Source organism: Erythrolamprus reginae, chromosome 5 (assembly GCF_031021105.1).
Source record: "Erythrolamprus reginae isolate rEryReg1 chromosome 5, rEryReg1.hap1, whole genome shotgun sequence".
Taxonomy (NCBI): Eukaryota; Metazoa; Chordata; class Lepidosauria; order Squamata; family Dipsadidae; genus Erythrolamprus; species Erythrolamprus reginae.
Window position 1 is genome coordinate 40,767,173 of NC_091954.1, and position 16,287 is coordinate 40,783,459.

At 41.3% G+C, this 16,287-nt stretch overlaps 1 protein-coding gene across 2 annotated transcripts in view; it reads right to left on the reverse strand.

The window, feature by feature from the left end:
• Positions 1–5,735: 5,735 nt before the first annotated feature.
• The window catches only part of PWWP2B (PWWP domain containing 2B), a 65,146-nt gene continuing 54,594 nt past the window's right edge, over positions 5,736–16,287 (reverse strand). For both annotated transcript variants that reach the window (XM_070752448.1, XM_070752447.1), the window contains exon 4: positions 5,736–6,284. The gene's annotated coding sequence lies outside the window, so the exon portion shown is untranslated. The remainder of the gene's footprint in view (positions 6,285–16,287) is intronic.

Genomic DNA, 16,287 nt, shown 5'->3' on the forward strand with positions numbered 1-16,287 from the left:
AGAGATTACAGGAACTGCTGACAATTTACGTGTCTTTCTGTACTTCAGGGTGACTCCCATCAAACACATACAAACACACAACATACACAAACACACAGAGAGAGTTTCACTTACATGGATACACACAGAGATCCAATTTAGTTTTCAGCTATTGAAAGGTTATTTGAATTAACATGAAATTGCAAATACTTTTGATCAGGATTAATAAATAAGGAGAAAATTATAATTTATTTAAAGCTTTCTCTTGCAAACTCAGCTCTAAAGTATACAAGAAGTTCCTGAACTAGTTTATTGCCACTAACTATTTAAAACTTCATTTGGTCAGAATCTGGGATAATTTCTTCAGCTGAGCAAATATTCCTGCTTCTGTAGCTCTCAGCTTCTCCACCTTAACCTAACTTGTAAAATGCATCTTCATAGACAAGCTCAATTTTATTTGATGCCAAAGAATATATTATCAAACTATTCAACTAGAGTAGAACAAGGAATACCATATTTTTGGGAGTTTAAGATGCACTCTTTTCCCTAAAAGAGGGTAGAAATGTTGGTGTGTCTTATACATTTTTGGACTCCAAAACCCGCACCCTACACGCCCCATTTTTCGCAATGCAGCATGCAGGGGGTTTGGGAGACCTGCAAAGTGCTCCTGTGGACTGGGGAAGACAAAAATGTGATGTTGGGAGGTAGAAAATAGGCATGGGGGGGTTGCAAAAAATGGGGTGAGGAGGCCAGTAGAGTGCTCCTGGGGGCAAGGGAGGGCAAAAACGTTTTTTTGTTTCTGTTTTACCTCTTCAAAAATCTTGGTGTGTCTTATACTCTGGTGCATCTTAAAGTTTGAAAATTACAGTAGTTTGCATTACCAAAATGGAGCAGTGAAATATATTTCTACATACAAGAGAACTGAATTTTCCCTTATATTGCAGCTTTAAGACAGACCTTTTTTGGTTAAATACTACTGTACTTGCAAAAACCAGTAAGTTTGCTCAAAACAGCACTTTCAATTTTTTTTAAAAAATCAGTAAATCCTTATATTCCCTTCTTTCACTGAAGCTTCATGTATGACCCATTGCATTTTTGCTTGTCATTATCAATAATAGAACATAATGATAATTCAGCCACAGGTTCCACCAGAATATTAGCCAGAATGCAAATTTAGGCCACCTGTCACCCAAAAGATGTAATGAAAAAAAAACCATCGCATTTTGCATGAGATGACTAGATTTCTCCAAAATTCTAGCAGATCTCACAAGGAACCATTCTGAGACAGAAAATGTAGCACAATTAAAAGTATATCACATATACGATTATAGTTATTATTTTTAGTGATGGTGCTCCTTTAATAACACTTGCTAAATTTGTTCCAGAACTTTAAGCAATTTTACTCTTTTTAATTGTCTTCTCCCATTCTATATGACTAAAGCCTTGCCAATCTTTTATTAAAAATGGCTGTGTCCTATTCTGTGCTTACATCTATATCTTGTGTGATCTGAAGGAGTTGAATATTTTAAAAGCAGTCAACCCATTGTTGCAGGCTAATTAACGCACTGCTTAGTTCCCTATTGCTAGCTGATATTCTATCTTTCCAGCAAAACCTGTATGAGCATTCTCTGAAAGTACAATAGTATAAGCTTTGTGAGTAGCAGGCTTGGTGTTTGATTAAACATGGAACTTGCAATTATGAATAGAGTTGGTGAGTTCTACTGCACTGGACTCAATCACCAAAACGGAATCATTGATCTCATTGCAGCTTCCAACTGCAAAAGGGTGAAGACTGGTTCTGATGATTGCAACTCACACTGTAACTAGAGGTATATAATTTGGTCAAACCAGCAATCTTTATGCAATTCCAGATGTGATGATCCTGCTGAAGAATTATGACGGAGTCAAATAAACTTCCAGCAACTAAGACATGACACAATCCAGGTTTACATACCCCAGAAAGTGAATGCAGTGGCTTCCCAAGGTGTATTATACATTGATTTTATCATACTTTCACTTCTAGTCTAACAGGTTTGGGAAACAATGCAAAATGTCTGCCAGACTTGATTGTAAGAGACAACAGTGGCATGAGCACCCTGCAATGCAGCATTTTTTAAAATCCCCATCCATTATCTGAGCAAGTTTTCGCTTGTCTCCACTTTGTGCTTTGTTCTAAACATTTTATTTTTACATATTGCCTTCTGCTTGAAGGCTCTCAAAGCAATTTCTACACCTTTTTTAAAATATAAAAAGAAATCTATAGATCAGAAATCAGGAGTAGCTAAGTCATTTTTTTCTTATTTGGGGTGACTTCAAATCAGACTTGAGTCCTGGCAACATCAAGAACGTGTCCCTCCAGCTTCCTTGGCAATATTATCAGAAGTCACTTGCCGTGGTTTTCTTCCCCGTGCTGAGAGAGTCTACTCACAGGCCTCAAATCATCCAGCTGGTTAACATGCCTAAGGCAGGAATAGCACCTGGACTTTCCTTCCCCTAATCCAGTGCCTTAAACTCTTGGCCAAACTGGCTCTCAGCCAAACCAATTCCAAACACAAAATGATAAAGCATACTAGCAAAGGACAGCTGTAATTAAAGGCCTAACAGAAGAGCATTATTTTCAGGGTTAGAAGCTCTCATACTGCCTAAGCATTTCTTCTAAAAAGGTCCAGCCCAAAGTCATTACCAATTGCAGTGGTGGGACAAGAATGACATGTCTGTACAGATAGAACTGAAAGATGGGCAAAACTTCTATAAAAACAGATAATGTTCAAAAGTCTTCAAGATTGTAATGAGCAGCATTTTTTGGATCTGAATCAGGAGATGGCACAAATTAACGACAGGAACAATCTCACATGAAACTGACAATAACTTGGCTACGCTGTTTAATAATAGCTTCAAATAATATGCATTACTAATCAGTCAACCTTAATTTGACCAAAGGCAATGTTTCTGTGCAATTTAACACAAACCCATTTTCCTCCTATGAACAATCTGCAAAACCACAGAGGATTAATTGATGTTATTTTTACATTTAACCCTCCTTAAGACATGTAGAATTGCTGATTGGCTGTTTTCAATGTTAAATACAGACCTGGTTCACAGCGGGCAGTTTATCATAAGTCTGTCAAGAAAGGAACACAGCTTGTGTTTCAATGTTTTAACTGCTATTACCATAACCTTTCAGTGATAAAAGTGCAAAGCAATGTGGACCATTCCATTTTCTCATGGAAGGGTTTATCATTCCTGTTTTGTATCCTGTATCTGTTTTTGGACTCAAGTCTCCTTGAACAGGAATGAGTTTGAGGTATCTCAGTTGTTCAGATGAAATCAATCTCAGAAGGGGCAGCACAAAATCCTCTTGGAATAGTTACCCTGTTTTTCACACAATAACCATTTAGAAATTGCTAAACTATGATTAAATGTTCTGGACAGCATGGCAATGGTGAAATAAAGCACACGATGAAAGTGTCATTTGGAAAGTTAAAGTTTGCCTGCTCCTGTTCTCAGTGCTGATTCTTAGTTTTCATTCTACTTCATGTTTATTTATTTCAGTTCTCCTAAACTTTGTGCCCAGATAAAACAAGCTTTGGTTTATCTTCATGTTAAGGATGTAGAGAACATTTCAAAATATGCATTCATGCTCTTAATTTGATAGATTTCCAAATGATCGAAACAGTTGCTTTATACTTGAGGCAGCATTTTCAAAATTTTAAGTCCTTTAAATTTAAACTCGTCAGAATTCTAAATGTGTTTTACGTCCTAACCTATCTTTAAAAAAAAAAAACACAATTATTTTGTAATTTGGAACTGTATAGTCCAATCCTAATCAAAAAAAGAAATAAAATGGGGGGCTTCTTTTTAAAAACTCTTATAAATGGGGGCTTTCTACAGCAATTTTCAACTTTCTCATCCACTACATTTCCCCAAAGTAATCTTATAAAGCATGCAATAAAATTAAAGCATCCAATAAAAACTAAAGATCAGCAAATAGCAATGTATAGCATTTTACCAATACTCTCATTTGTATATATTAATATATGCTGCTCAAAAAAATAAAGGGAATACTCAAATAACACATTCTAGATCTGAATGAATAAAATATTCTCATTGAATACTTTGTTCTGTACAAAGTTGAATGTGCACAACAGCATGTGAAATTGATTGTCAATCAATGTTACTTCCTAAGTGGACAGTTTTATTTCACGGAAGTTTGATTTACTTGGAGTTATATTGTGTTGCTTAAGTATTCCCTTTATTTTTTTGAGCAGTGTGCATATGTTCCTTTATTCTTGTTTGTACAGAGTAACAATTCCCTACAATTCAAGGATTATTTCTCAATTGTGTAGAACTGCAGATGTCTAAAATGCCTATCCAATATTCTGAGAGTAAGCAATTCTGAGATGATTAGATCACAATAATTTCTAGCACCAAAATTAACACCAAAATAATTACTTGTATGCTGAATGTTTTCAAGAATTTTAACATTGATCCTGGCTTTTCCCAAACAGCAGAAACAGTTAACAATTCTTTTTCCTAGTCCTTTGAAAAGAACAGGAGAGGTGCCACTGTAGAAGCAAGAGGTTCAATGATTCCATGTCTGGTGTCCCATTAATTGCTGGAAGTTCTGGAAGTTCTAAGGAAGCATGGAGTGTGTGATGACAGCGTGCATGATGGCAATCAGAACCTCAGAAGAGGGTGTGGCTGAATTCAACTACAGCAACAAAGTGCATTCACTAGATTAAGAAAACTTATTGTCCAAGGGAACCATCCAAGCCTTGGACACATACAGCCCAGGAAGTTCAAATAGCCTAGGTTTTGGGTAGGCAAGTGGTGCCCATGAGCACCAATGATCCTCCAGGTCCCTTTCCTGCAGTGGTGGGTTGCTACCCATAATGCTAAATTGGGCTTGCCGCAGTGGCTCAGGAGTGCTAGCGCGGCCAGTGCAATTTTGCTTCTGCACCTGTGTAGGTAGCAAAATTGCGCATGGAGCCGCAGGTGTGCCCATGAGGCTTTTTTGCTTCCATCGGCACACCTGCAACTCCATGCGTGATTTTGCTACCTACATAGGCGCAGAAGCAAAATCGCACTGGCCTCGCTAGCACTCACAAGCCATGGCGGTGAGCCCAATTTAGCATTCCGGCTAGCAGCTCACCCCTACTTTCCTGATATATTCTAAGTGCTTGGTCCCAGCAGATCTTTCTTGCATTTAAACACCGTGTTTATTTTCAGCAGTGACTGAGAAGATTACACATTGATGAATTCTAGGAAAGAATTCTTGGGAGTGGAGAGTGAGACTGCTTTCTTGTAATATGGTGCTTTGTGGCTAGCCAGAGCATTGCATAGCATTGTAGCCATTTTGTAAAATAGGAAAGTCTTTATTTATTTATTATTTATTTATTTATTTATTTATTTATTTATTTTTATTTGACTTTTATGCCACCCAATCCCGTGGGACTCAGGTTGTCTTTCAAGGCAAGTGTTATTTTTACAGGACTCACAATATGCATTCAATCTTTTCAGTGATTTCCCAGCCTAAAATGATGCCCGGGGCTGCATTAAGAAACCTTGGTACAATTACTATTATTTTAAAAGGCAACCACAAGTACATTTGTCTCCTTGTATGACTGCGCCTGAGATATTTGATGCCTAATTCAATACTCATGGAATGTCTGAAGGCAATGGGCAGATTGTATAAACCTAAAATAGACAAATAAGAGCTCAAGCGTATTTTTCACAATAAAAGTCATCCAAGGAAGTTGAGTTCAACAGTTTCCAAATTTTAATAGACACAAGTGAGTCCATTTTAGTTTAAGACTACACTGATTCTTTCTATTGCATATCCCTTCTCAAGAATGTGCATAATTGGAGTCAACAGTTTTCCATCGTTAAAATTAAACAAGAGTACATGATAAATCTTGTTACAGAAAAGCAGCAGCAACGTTTATCTAACGGAGGAGGAGGGAGGAGGAGATGGGGAAATTATAAAGAATAGCTAACATTTTATAGGTAATAAATACATTCCAAGGTGTAGTATTTCTTTCTACCCCAAATTCTTCGAGATACTACTGTCAAGTTGCTTCTCTTGTGTTAAGTAGCCTTATGACATTTGGTCAAGACCAGCCTCTGGAAGACTTCCTAAGCAATCCAGGTGCCAGCTCTCTTTCACAGATGATGAGCAAGGCCAGTCTAGAAACATATCCTGCCGCCTTGTGCAATGAAACCTCACGATTCTCCAAGGGAAGCGTGTCAGGATGTTTACAGACTTTGTGAAACTCTAGGACAGCTGTGCTCTTGTCTTCTGTTACCTTGAGGAAAGTGAAAGAGGGAGAGGTTACAGAGAATGGCATCGAACAGTCCTGGAGTACAAAAAAGTGATCACACAACCACCTATCTAAATATAGCTCCAAACCTCACAGTCTAATTTGGTCACAGAAAACCGGAGAGGCACAGCTACAATTTCATTAAATAACCTGGCTCATCCTAGAGTACTAGAATTGAAGTACCGTCTGCCAGAGAACCGGGAGAAAAGAACAGCCCATTTTGATCAAGGCAGCAATTAGAATTTTTTCATACCATTGACTTCTCCTTGATAGGGAAAAGCAGAGTTAATAGGTTGCAATTCAGCCTTCTGAAATCTTTTTTCAGGAAATGTAACAAAAACAAACAAGTAAAATATATTTTACTGAGTCCTTTCCTACACCTATATTTGAGTAAAAAAATTAAAGTGGAAATGTATTTGAAGTACAGGTAGTCCTCAACTTATGACCACAAAAACACCTGTTGCTAAGTAAGACATTTGTTAAGTGAATTTTGCCCCGTTTTATCACCCTTCTTGCCACAGTTGCTAAATGAATCATTGCAGTTGTTAAGTTAGCAATCCAGTTGTTAAGTGAATCTGGCTTCTTCCATTGACTTTGCAAAAGATAATCACATGACTGTCCTAAATATGATTTAGTTGCCAAGCATCTGAATTTTGACCATGTGATCATGGGGATGCTGCAATGGCCGTTAAGTGTGAAAAATGATCATAAGTCACTTTTTCAATGCCATTGTAGCTTTGTAGAGTCACTAAACAAACTTTTGTAAGTTGAGGACTATCTATACCAGTGATGGCGAACCTATGGCATGGGTGCCACAGGTGGCACATGGAGCCGTTGTCCTAGTTCAGCTCCAACATGCATGTGTGTGCTGGTCAGTTGATTTTTTGCTCGCACGGAGATTCTGGGAGGGCATTTTTGGCTTCCAGAGAGCCTCTAGGGGGATGGGGGAAGGCGTTTTTACCCTCCTGCGGCTCCAGGGAAGCATTTGGAGCCTGGGAGGATGAAATACGAGCCTACTGGGCCTATCAGAAGTTGGGAAACAGGATGTTTCCAGCCTCTGGAGAGCCTCCGGGGGGGCAGGAGAAGCTGTTTTCACCCTCCCCAAGCATTGAATTATTGGTGTGGGCACTCGTGCATGTGTGATAGCATGCGTGCATGCTCTTTCGGCACCTGAGGGAGAAAAAAGGTTTGCCATTGCTGACCTAAACAAATGCTGCCAAAAGTGAAGTTTATAATTGTGGTAACAGTTCAATTTCTTTCCTAAAATAGCACATGGAAATTAATGCCTACATATGAAGTCTCATCTTGAAGCTGCAGCTAAATATCAAGTGCTCAGATCCTGTCCTTTAGAGCAGTGTTTCCCAACCTTGGCAACTTGAAGATATTTGGACTTCAACTCCCATAATTCCCCAGCCAGCTGATGCTGGCTGGGGAATTCTGGGAGTTGAAGTCCAGATATCTTCCAGTTGCCAAGGTTGTGAAACACTGCTTTAGAGGACTTCTCCAAATCTGATTATCGGTGATATCAAATAGTTTCTTTGCACTAGCAGGAATTTCATTTTCAAAACATAGACAAGATTCACCAATGCCACCTCCTTTTCCTGCTGCAGCCCTCTTGTTTATTTATCCAACTGGTTCAGGAGAGCTTCCAACATTTAAAACAATAATTATTTTGTGAACAACAAAAAACATGAGCAGAACAGATTAACAAAAAAGAAAATGCAAACAAAATGGAAATGATGTACAATGTAACCATTTTCCTTTCTTTCTCTATTTTCTTTTTATTCTATCTTCTTTTCCCTCTTTTTTCTCTCTGTCCATCTTTACATGTTTGCAATAGTCGTTTACTATTCTTTTTGAATTGTATTGTTTTTCTATTTGTGAATAAAAGAAAAAAAGAAAAAGAAAAGAGAGAGTGGGAGAGATTGGACACTTGCACAAATTCAAGCATTTCTATTAGGTAAATCCACTATATTTTTCATACTACACTGAGTAAACAAAATTAATTCCATATTGATTCAGTTGGATATAAACCCTATGAAATTTAGACTTTTAGTTGATTTTTTCCTTGGATTTGCATCATATAACAGGAAGCTGTTATAAAATCATTCAGAATTCTTATTGAAACAACACCGTCCTTGGCTTATGACTGCAACAGATCCCAACATTTCTGATTTGTCCCATTTTATGACCTTTCTTGATGAGATTGTCTCCAGCCAGTTATGTTTGATTGAATTGGATGAATGTGGATGGCTATACATGGGGTTTTTAGAATTTTTTAAAAATTAATTTTGTATAATTTTTTAAATAATTAGATTTCTTCACATATATTGTCTGCATTTTCAATGTTATACGCCACCTTGAGACGCTTTGAGAAGGACGGTATAGAAATCAAATAAATAAAAAATTATAAATAAATAAACAAACAAACCACTGCAGTTGTTAAGTAGTAAGACGATTGTTAAGTGAATTGGGCTTAACCACTGACTTTGCTTGTCAGAAGGTTGCAAAGAGTGATCACACGACTAATAATAATAATAATAATAATAATAATAATAATAATGGCAATCAAAATTTTGATTATGTGACTACAGGGATGCTGCAGTGGATATAAGTGTGAAAAGCAGGTGTAAGTTGTTAAGATATTTAAATTTAGTAGCTTTGTGCAGTGTGGTTTTGCAGTGAGCCAGAATACACAGTTGTAGTCGATGGGTTAGAGAATGCTGGCTTCTGCCTGAGGCAATCTGCGCTATAATTGGTTGCTGTGGGTGTGGAGGAGTTTTCCTGATTTCCCGCCTTTTTTCCCTTCTGTGTGTCCTGTGATTTACCTCATGATGCTCTTCTTTGCTGTAGATATACATGTAAAATAAATTTATATAAAACTACTTTGTTGTTGTCAGTGCCTCTGACTTCATTTGGACACTGGCGGACGTATTTTTGGAGTACAAGATGCACTCCCCCCCCCCTTAAAGAACATTTTTTGAATTTTCAAACGTGTGTGTGTGTGAAATTTGTACCCTTGAATTTTCGGGAGGCTCATACCAGAGAGCCCAGCAGAACATAGGGATGTACAGTACTAACAATCTTCCCGGCTTGTAGGCTATTTCATTGCTATTGTCTCCGAAGGAGATTTTTTCCAGAACTAAGTCTTTGCAGGCTTTTTTTCATTGCTACTCACTCCGAATAAGGTTTTTTAAAGCCCTAACCAGGGGATATAATTATGTGCTGAAGCTGACCAGACTAAGGACGCTAGCCAGATGAATACCTAGTAGGCAGATTCCCCCCCCCCTATTTTCCTTCCCCAAAACTAAAGTGTGTCTTATACTCCAAAAAATACAGTAAGTCATTTTCCTCCAGTGCCATTGCAACTTTGAACAGTCGCTGGTTGTAAGAATAATTGCAAGTCAAGGTCTACTGTGCTTTAATTAAGCCAACAGAAGTTTTATGAATAGGCTTCTGAACTTGCAAAACTATTGAGATTATATGGATCTTAATTTCTTTTCTTCATGAACAGCAGTAAGACTTTAATTGAAAAGTACACAAATACTTTACACAAGATCCTCAAGTATTCTTCAGCATTAATCATGAAGAGAATAATAATCTATTTTCATTTTTCTGCCCAAAAGAAACAAGGAACGAATGAACTTAGATAATCTTCTGAAGAAATAACAAGCACAGTTAGACTGAAATTCTCAACTGTCTCATAACAAAACTTTATCCAAGCATCCTTTTTAGCAGTTTTTATGAAGATAATGCTTTTTTTTTTGTGCTTTTGATACTTTTTTGCTGAAATAACAACTCACGTTTCCTCCTTTTCTTTGTTAAAATACAAGCCACACAGGAATCACAGAATTGAGAGAAAGCAGGGGAAGAAAATAATTTGAAAGGGAAATGAAAAGCTGTTTGCATGCTTTAAAAAACCCTCTTTTTTAAAAAGTTCCTTTTTAAAATCACAGGAAATGTTCCCAAAGTAGGCATCTTTAGAAAAAGAATCACTCTGAGCATACAGAAGATAGTGGAATAAAGGTGCAACCAGCTACCAAGATAGTCTTGTCCTCATAAGACAGGTTCTCTCTGGATGCCAGACTAAAGCCAGACCAAAGGCATTTTGGTGGAAATTAGAAGACTGCCTCCTAACTTCCATATTTCCTGATCTGCATGGAAAAAGGAGATGGTGGAGGAAAACAGACAACTTGCAGGTCTTTCCCACCTGGCCACAGAGCTCTATGGCCTATGGTCACTTCTCAGAGAACAAAAGCTTCCCAGCCATTAAAGTTTTGGATGCTCCAACACAAACAGCATTCCTGATGGAAGAAATTAAAAAAGGTTGCTCTTCTTAACAGTAACCCCTGTTGCACCTTCTTTGCAGCTCTAACAAGCCTACACTTGTTGGAGAGCAGCTCTAAGTTTTTTCTCCTCTGCACATTCTTGGAGAGGAGGAAGAAAACAGAAGGCATCCTTCATCCTTCCTACTCTTTTCCTCCTTCCTCGTCTTCATGTTTTTCCTGAGACGGCCTAAATTTTGGAGACATGTCAAAAGGAACCTTTAGGACTTTCATGTTTTGAAATGGAGAGCTTTCCACTAATCTTCTGTCACTCATCATCCTTTCTCCTAACGTGAGCTCTTTTTATTTGAAATGCTTGAATAACTGAAATGCTAAAATACAGTCAAGTATTGGGAAACAGAAAAGGTCAGTCTTTCCTATTGCTTTAGTAAAGATTTAATTTTATAACATCATAAACGTCCTCTTTTTCATTAAAGATTACAAAAAAGACATGTTTTGATAGAATACAGTTGAACTAGGGATACTTGATGCTCTCTAAACTTGGTGGTCTTCTTGCACACATTTCATTGCCCAACTAGGTAACATTATCAGTGGACTGATGATGTTACCTAGTTGGATAATGAAAGACCTGCAATAAAACCACCAAGCTCAGAGAACACCAAGGACCCCACAGATATGTTTTCAATATTAACCTTTACTGTCACTTCTAGCTGTATTTCAAAATGTCCCCATTCTTAAAAATTGGAAAAGGAAAAAAAGGTGAGTTTCATATATTTAAATGTCTCCAGGTCAAATAATAATAACCGAATATGCCAAATAACACAAATGATAATTAATGATAATCACTAGTTATAAATATTAAGAAATAAATTTTAGGAATTAATATATTAATTATTACATAAATTTTAGGGATTAGTACAAAAATTATTATATATTTTTATCAACTAAAGTCATCAAACAAAGCTACTACTCCTATTTCCTATTTTTCCTACAACCATCTTATGAGGTGGGGTGACCTGAGAGTGATTGACTCAAAGTCATCCAGCTGTTTTTCATGCTTAAGGGAGGCTAAAACACAGCCTCCTGGTTTCTTAGTCACTGCACTAAAATATGCCCACAAACCAGCTGTGCACTGGGTAAATAGGCGTTGATTGCTTACCTGAACGCCTCTTCTCGTACGGTGAGTGGGTACAGCAGTCACATGGGTTGCTCCTGTCCAATCCGTTGGAACTGAGCCTAGTATTAAAAAAGACTGCTGGATCCGCCCCTTCCCCAGAATTCGCGAATCCGTAGACTAGGCTCAGTAGTGAAGCTCCTTAATGTTCAACTCTCATGTGTTATAAGAAAATAGAATAGAAGGTAAAGAAGACCACACAAAGGGAGGGAAGTGACTGCTGTACCCACTCACCGTACGAGAAGAGGCGTTCAGGTAAGCAATCAACGCCTATTCTCCGTACTGAAGGAGTGGGTCCAGCAGTCACATGGGACATACCCAAGAGATAGGTCCCTAGGGTGGGAGTACATTGCTATCGTGAGAGATAACGGATTGGAGTACTCTTCTGCCGAAGGCAGCGTCCGCTGATGCGTACGAATCGATTTTGTAGTGCTTTATGAAGGAATTTGGCGAGGCCCAAGTGGCTGCTTTGCAGACTTCTTCCAACGGAGCCTGAGTCGCCCAAGCGGCAGATGTGGCAGCACTTCTGGTGGAATGCGCTGTAACATTCCTTGGAATGGAAAGGGAAGCTGTCTCGTAGGCCTTAGAGATGGTCCCTCTGATCCAACGACCTATTACTGTAGAAGACACTCTGGATCCCAAGGATCTGGGATGGTAGGCTATGAAGAGTGCTTCAGACTTCCGGATGGATCTTGTGCGTTGGATATAAACCTTTAGCGCTCTAGTGAGATCCAGAGTGTGCCATCTAGTTGCCAGGGGATGCTCTCGTTGGAGGCAGAAGGAAGGTAATATGATATCCTGAGATCTGTGGAACATGGAACTAACCTTTGGTAGAAAGGTGGGGTCCAGTCGCAGAACCACCTTGTCCTGGTGAAACTGACAAAGGTCCTGTCTGATAGAAAGGGCTGCCAACTCAGATATGCGTCGGGCGGATGAAATCGCCACCAGGAATGCTACCTTGAAGGATAGGTACCTGAGGGACGCAGAGTTCAGGGGTTCGTAAGGTGCCTGAGTAAGAGAGTGGAGAACCCGTGGCAAGTCCCAGGTAGGATATCTGTGGATTTTAGAAGGCCTGAGGTTGGCCACTCCTCTTAGAAATTCTTGGATTTCTGGAAAGGAGCGGAGGGGCTGCCTGCGAGGCCCCGCCAAGACGGAAGAAATGGCGGTCAGGTGTCGGCGGATGGTGCTGGTAGAGAGGCCTTGGTGGAAGCCTTTCATGAGGAAGGTGATTATCCTGTGGATGGGAAGACATAGGGGAGATAAGCCCTCCTGTAAGCACCACTGATGGAATTTGGACCAAGTATGGTCGTAGATCCGGTTGGTAGACCCTCTTCTAGACTTCAGGATGATTTCCACTGTGTCCGGGTCATACCCTCGCAGGTCTAAATCCCTCCGGATAATAGCCAGGCGGTGAGGTGGAACCACTCTGGGTCTGGATGGAAGAAGGCCCCCTGTCGCAACATATCCTCCGAAACGGGGAGTCGCCAGGGGTCCTGGACGGACAGTTGTTGGAGGTCCGCGAACCAGGGCCTGCGAGGCCAGTGAGGGGCAATCAGAATTACTCGGGCCTTCTCCAGGAGGATTTTGTTGATCACGTCTGGCAAAATTGGAATTGGAGGGAAGGCATACAATAGACCTGGAGGCCAAGGACTCCTGAGAGCAGTGATTGCCTCTGCTCCCGGAGACGGGAACCTGGAGATGAAGTGAGGGAGCTGGGCATTGGCTTTGGTCGCAAATAGATCCAACACTGGATGGCCGAACCTGAGGCAGATTTGGTGGAACAGTGACTGATGGAGATTCCACTCGCCTGGATCTATGGTCGCTTGCGAGAGCCAGTCCGCTTGGACGTTGAGGCTCCCCGAGATGTGGTCGGCTAGAAGCGACTGGAGATTCTTCTCTGCCCAAAGGCCTAACTTCAGGGCCTCCCTCATGAGGGCCTTGGATCTTGTGCCTCCCTGTCTGCAAATATGGATTTTGGTGGCTATATTGTCGGTGAGAATCAGCACATGCTGGTTGGAGATGTGAGATTGGAATTGTTTTAGAGCTAGAGACACGGCTCTTAATTCTAGTCAATTGATGGGCCTGGAAGCCTCCTCCGGTGACCATGTGCCCTGAGCTAAAAGACCCTGGGCGTGGGCTCCCCAGCCCGAGAGGCTGGCATCTGTGGTGACTACAAACTGGTCGGGGCACCGGAAGGGAGATCCCTTGTCTAGGGCTGGAGAAGTCCACCACTTGAGGGATCTGCGAACCGTCGGTGGAATGGTGATGCGACGATTCGAGTTGCTGTGGCCCGATCTCTGGAATGGTAATAGAACCCACTGTAGTTCCCTGGCGTGAAGACAGGCCCAGGGGACAATACCAATACATGACACCATTTTACCCAAAAGGGAAGATAGGGTGGCAATGGAGGCAGATTGCTGGGGCAGGATGCGAGCAATGAGATCCAAAAAGCTGCGTTTTCTCTCAGTGGAGAGGAAAACCTGGGATATCTCAGAATTAATGATAGTTCCCAGATGCAGAATGGAAGTGGATGGATCAAGGTGGCTCCTTTTAAGATTTATGGAGAAACCATGATTCTGTAGAACCGACATGGTAAAAGAGAGGTCTGCAGCCACACCAGTTCTGGAATTTCCATGAATTAAAATGTCATCTAAATAACATAAAATATGAATGGGAGAAGCCCGGATATGAGCCGCCAAGGATCCCAAGAGTTTAGTGAAGACTCAGGGAGCTGAGGAGAGCCCAAATGGCATAGCCCTATACTGAAAATGCCTGCCTTGAAAGGCAAAGCGCAGAATTTCCTATGGACCTTGACAATGGGGATATGGAGGTAGGCCTCCGTGAGATCCCGAGACACCATAAAGTCTCCCCGATGTAGAGCTGCTAAAATGGAAGATAAGGAATGCATTTTGAATTTCCTATATTTTATGAACCGGTTCAATTTTTTTAGATCTAAGATGGCTCTCCAGCCTCCAGAGGTCTTAGGGACCATGAAGAGGATGGACTAAAAGCCTAAACCTCTCTGGAGAGAGGGGACCGGTTGAATAGCTCTAATAGTCAACAAATGAGAAATAGCCCCCTCCATTCGGATACGAGATGGAGGGGAACTGGGAGAAGGACAAGAAATAAAACGGTTAGGGGGAGGTGAAATGAACTCTAACCTTAGGCCCCTTTCCACAGAGTCAATGACCCAGGGGTCCTTACAAGAACGGTGCCAGGCGGAAGAGAACCAGGCTAGGCGACCGCCTATGGGAAAAGAGGAAAACTTACCATCTGGCTCTTTGGAAGCCCTGGTAGAAGAGGATCCTCTCTGATAACGGGAACCTCTGCCCCTGGTGGTTCTAGATTGGGATCGAAACCGAGGGGAATACTGACCTGGACTCCTTTGAAATGCGAAGCCCTGATCCTGTTGACGCCCTGTGCGCCGAAAGGGCTACGGTTTAGGGGCCTTCTTGGTGGTAGGTCCCAAGACCTTTTTCTTATCTGTGGTCTCTGTAAGGAGAGGGACCAGAAGGTCTCCGAAGAGGAGGTTACGTTTCAGCGGACCCATGGCTAACTGCCACTTCTGTCTTACTCCCGCCTGCCAAGGGCGGAGCCATAGAATTCTTCTGGCCGTTGTGGAGGCTGCTACTGACCTGGCTGCAAATCTGGAAGATTGGAGGGTAGCATTTGCTACATATTGGGCCGCTGCGAAGATTTTGTTGAAATCCTGTTGGTCCCGTAAGTCATCTGGAGGCAGGTGTGGTTGGAGCTGACGAAGCCACAAGAGCATAGCTTTGGAAAAGAAGGATGCCGTTGCAGCACTCTTAATGGCCCATGAGTCTGCAAGAAGACTCCTTTTGAGCATTTGCTCAAGTCGTTTGTCCCCTGGCCGGAGGACCTCCTCTGCTTCGCCAGGCATGGCGGCAGTCGAGTGGAGAGTCTTCACTGGTTCATCTGGCTTGGACATGTTAGGAGATCCTCATAGGCGGAGGAGAGCTTGTAGAGCTTCTTGTCCTTGGGAGTGGGAATAAGGCCAGCAGTTGGGTGGTCCCACTGTTTAAGCAAGGCATCCTTAAACAACTTGGGCATAGGAATTACCTCATTGTCTTCCTGTTCTTTCATGAAATAAGGAGGATTTTCCTCCGGAGGGTCTGAGGAAGAAGTATCCTGTTTTTCTTGCCCGGCTAGCCCCGTGGATACTCTAGCTTTAAGCAGGAGAGATTTGAAAAGCTGCGAAGGAAAGATAGCAGCTGGGGCTGGAATCTTAATCTGAGATTCCTCATCTTCCGACAGATGCTGAAATGGGTCATCATCCTCTTCTGCATCCACGTCCTCATCCTCTTCCTGAGAGGAGTCAGAGACCTCCATGGCTGGGGCTCTGTAGGAAGGAGAAGAACTCACGGGACGGGAGGAGCGTGGAGGGGGATGAGACAGAGAAGGCACATTGAAAGATGAGAGTTTAGCGTCAATGGTGTTAGTCAGAATAGTCAAGATAGACTGAAAAACTCCGGTGGCAAGGAAGAAATATCAGCCGGAAAAGCCGGAG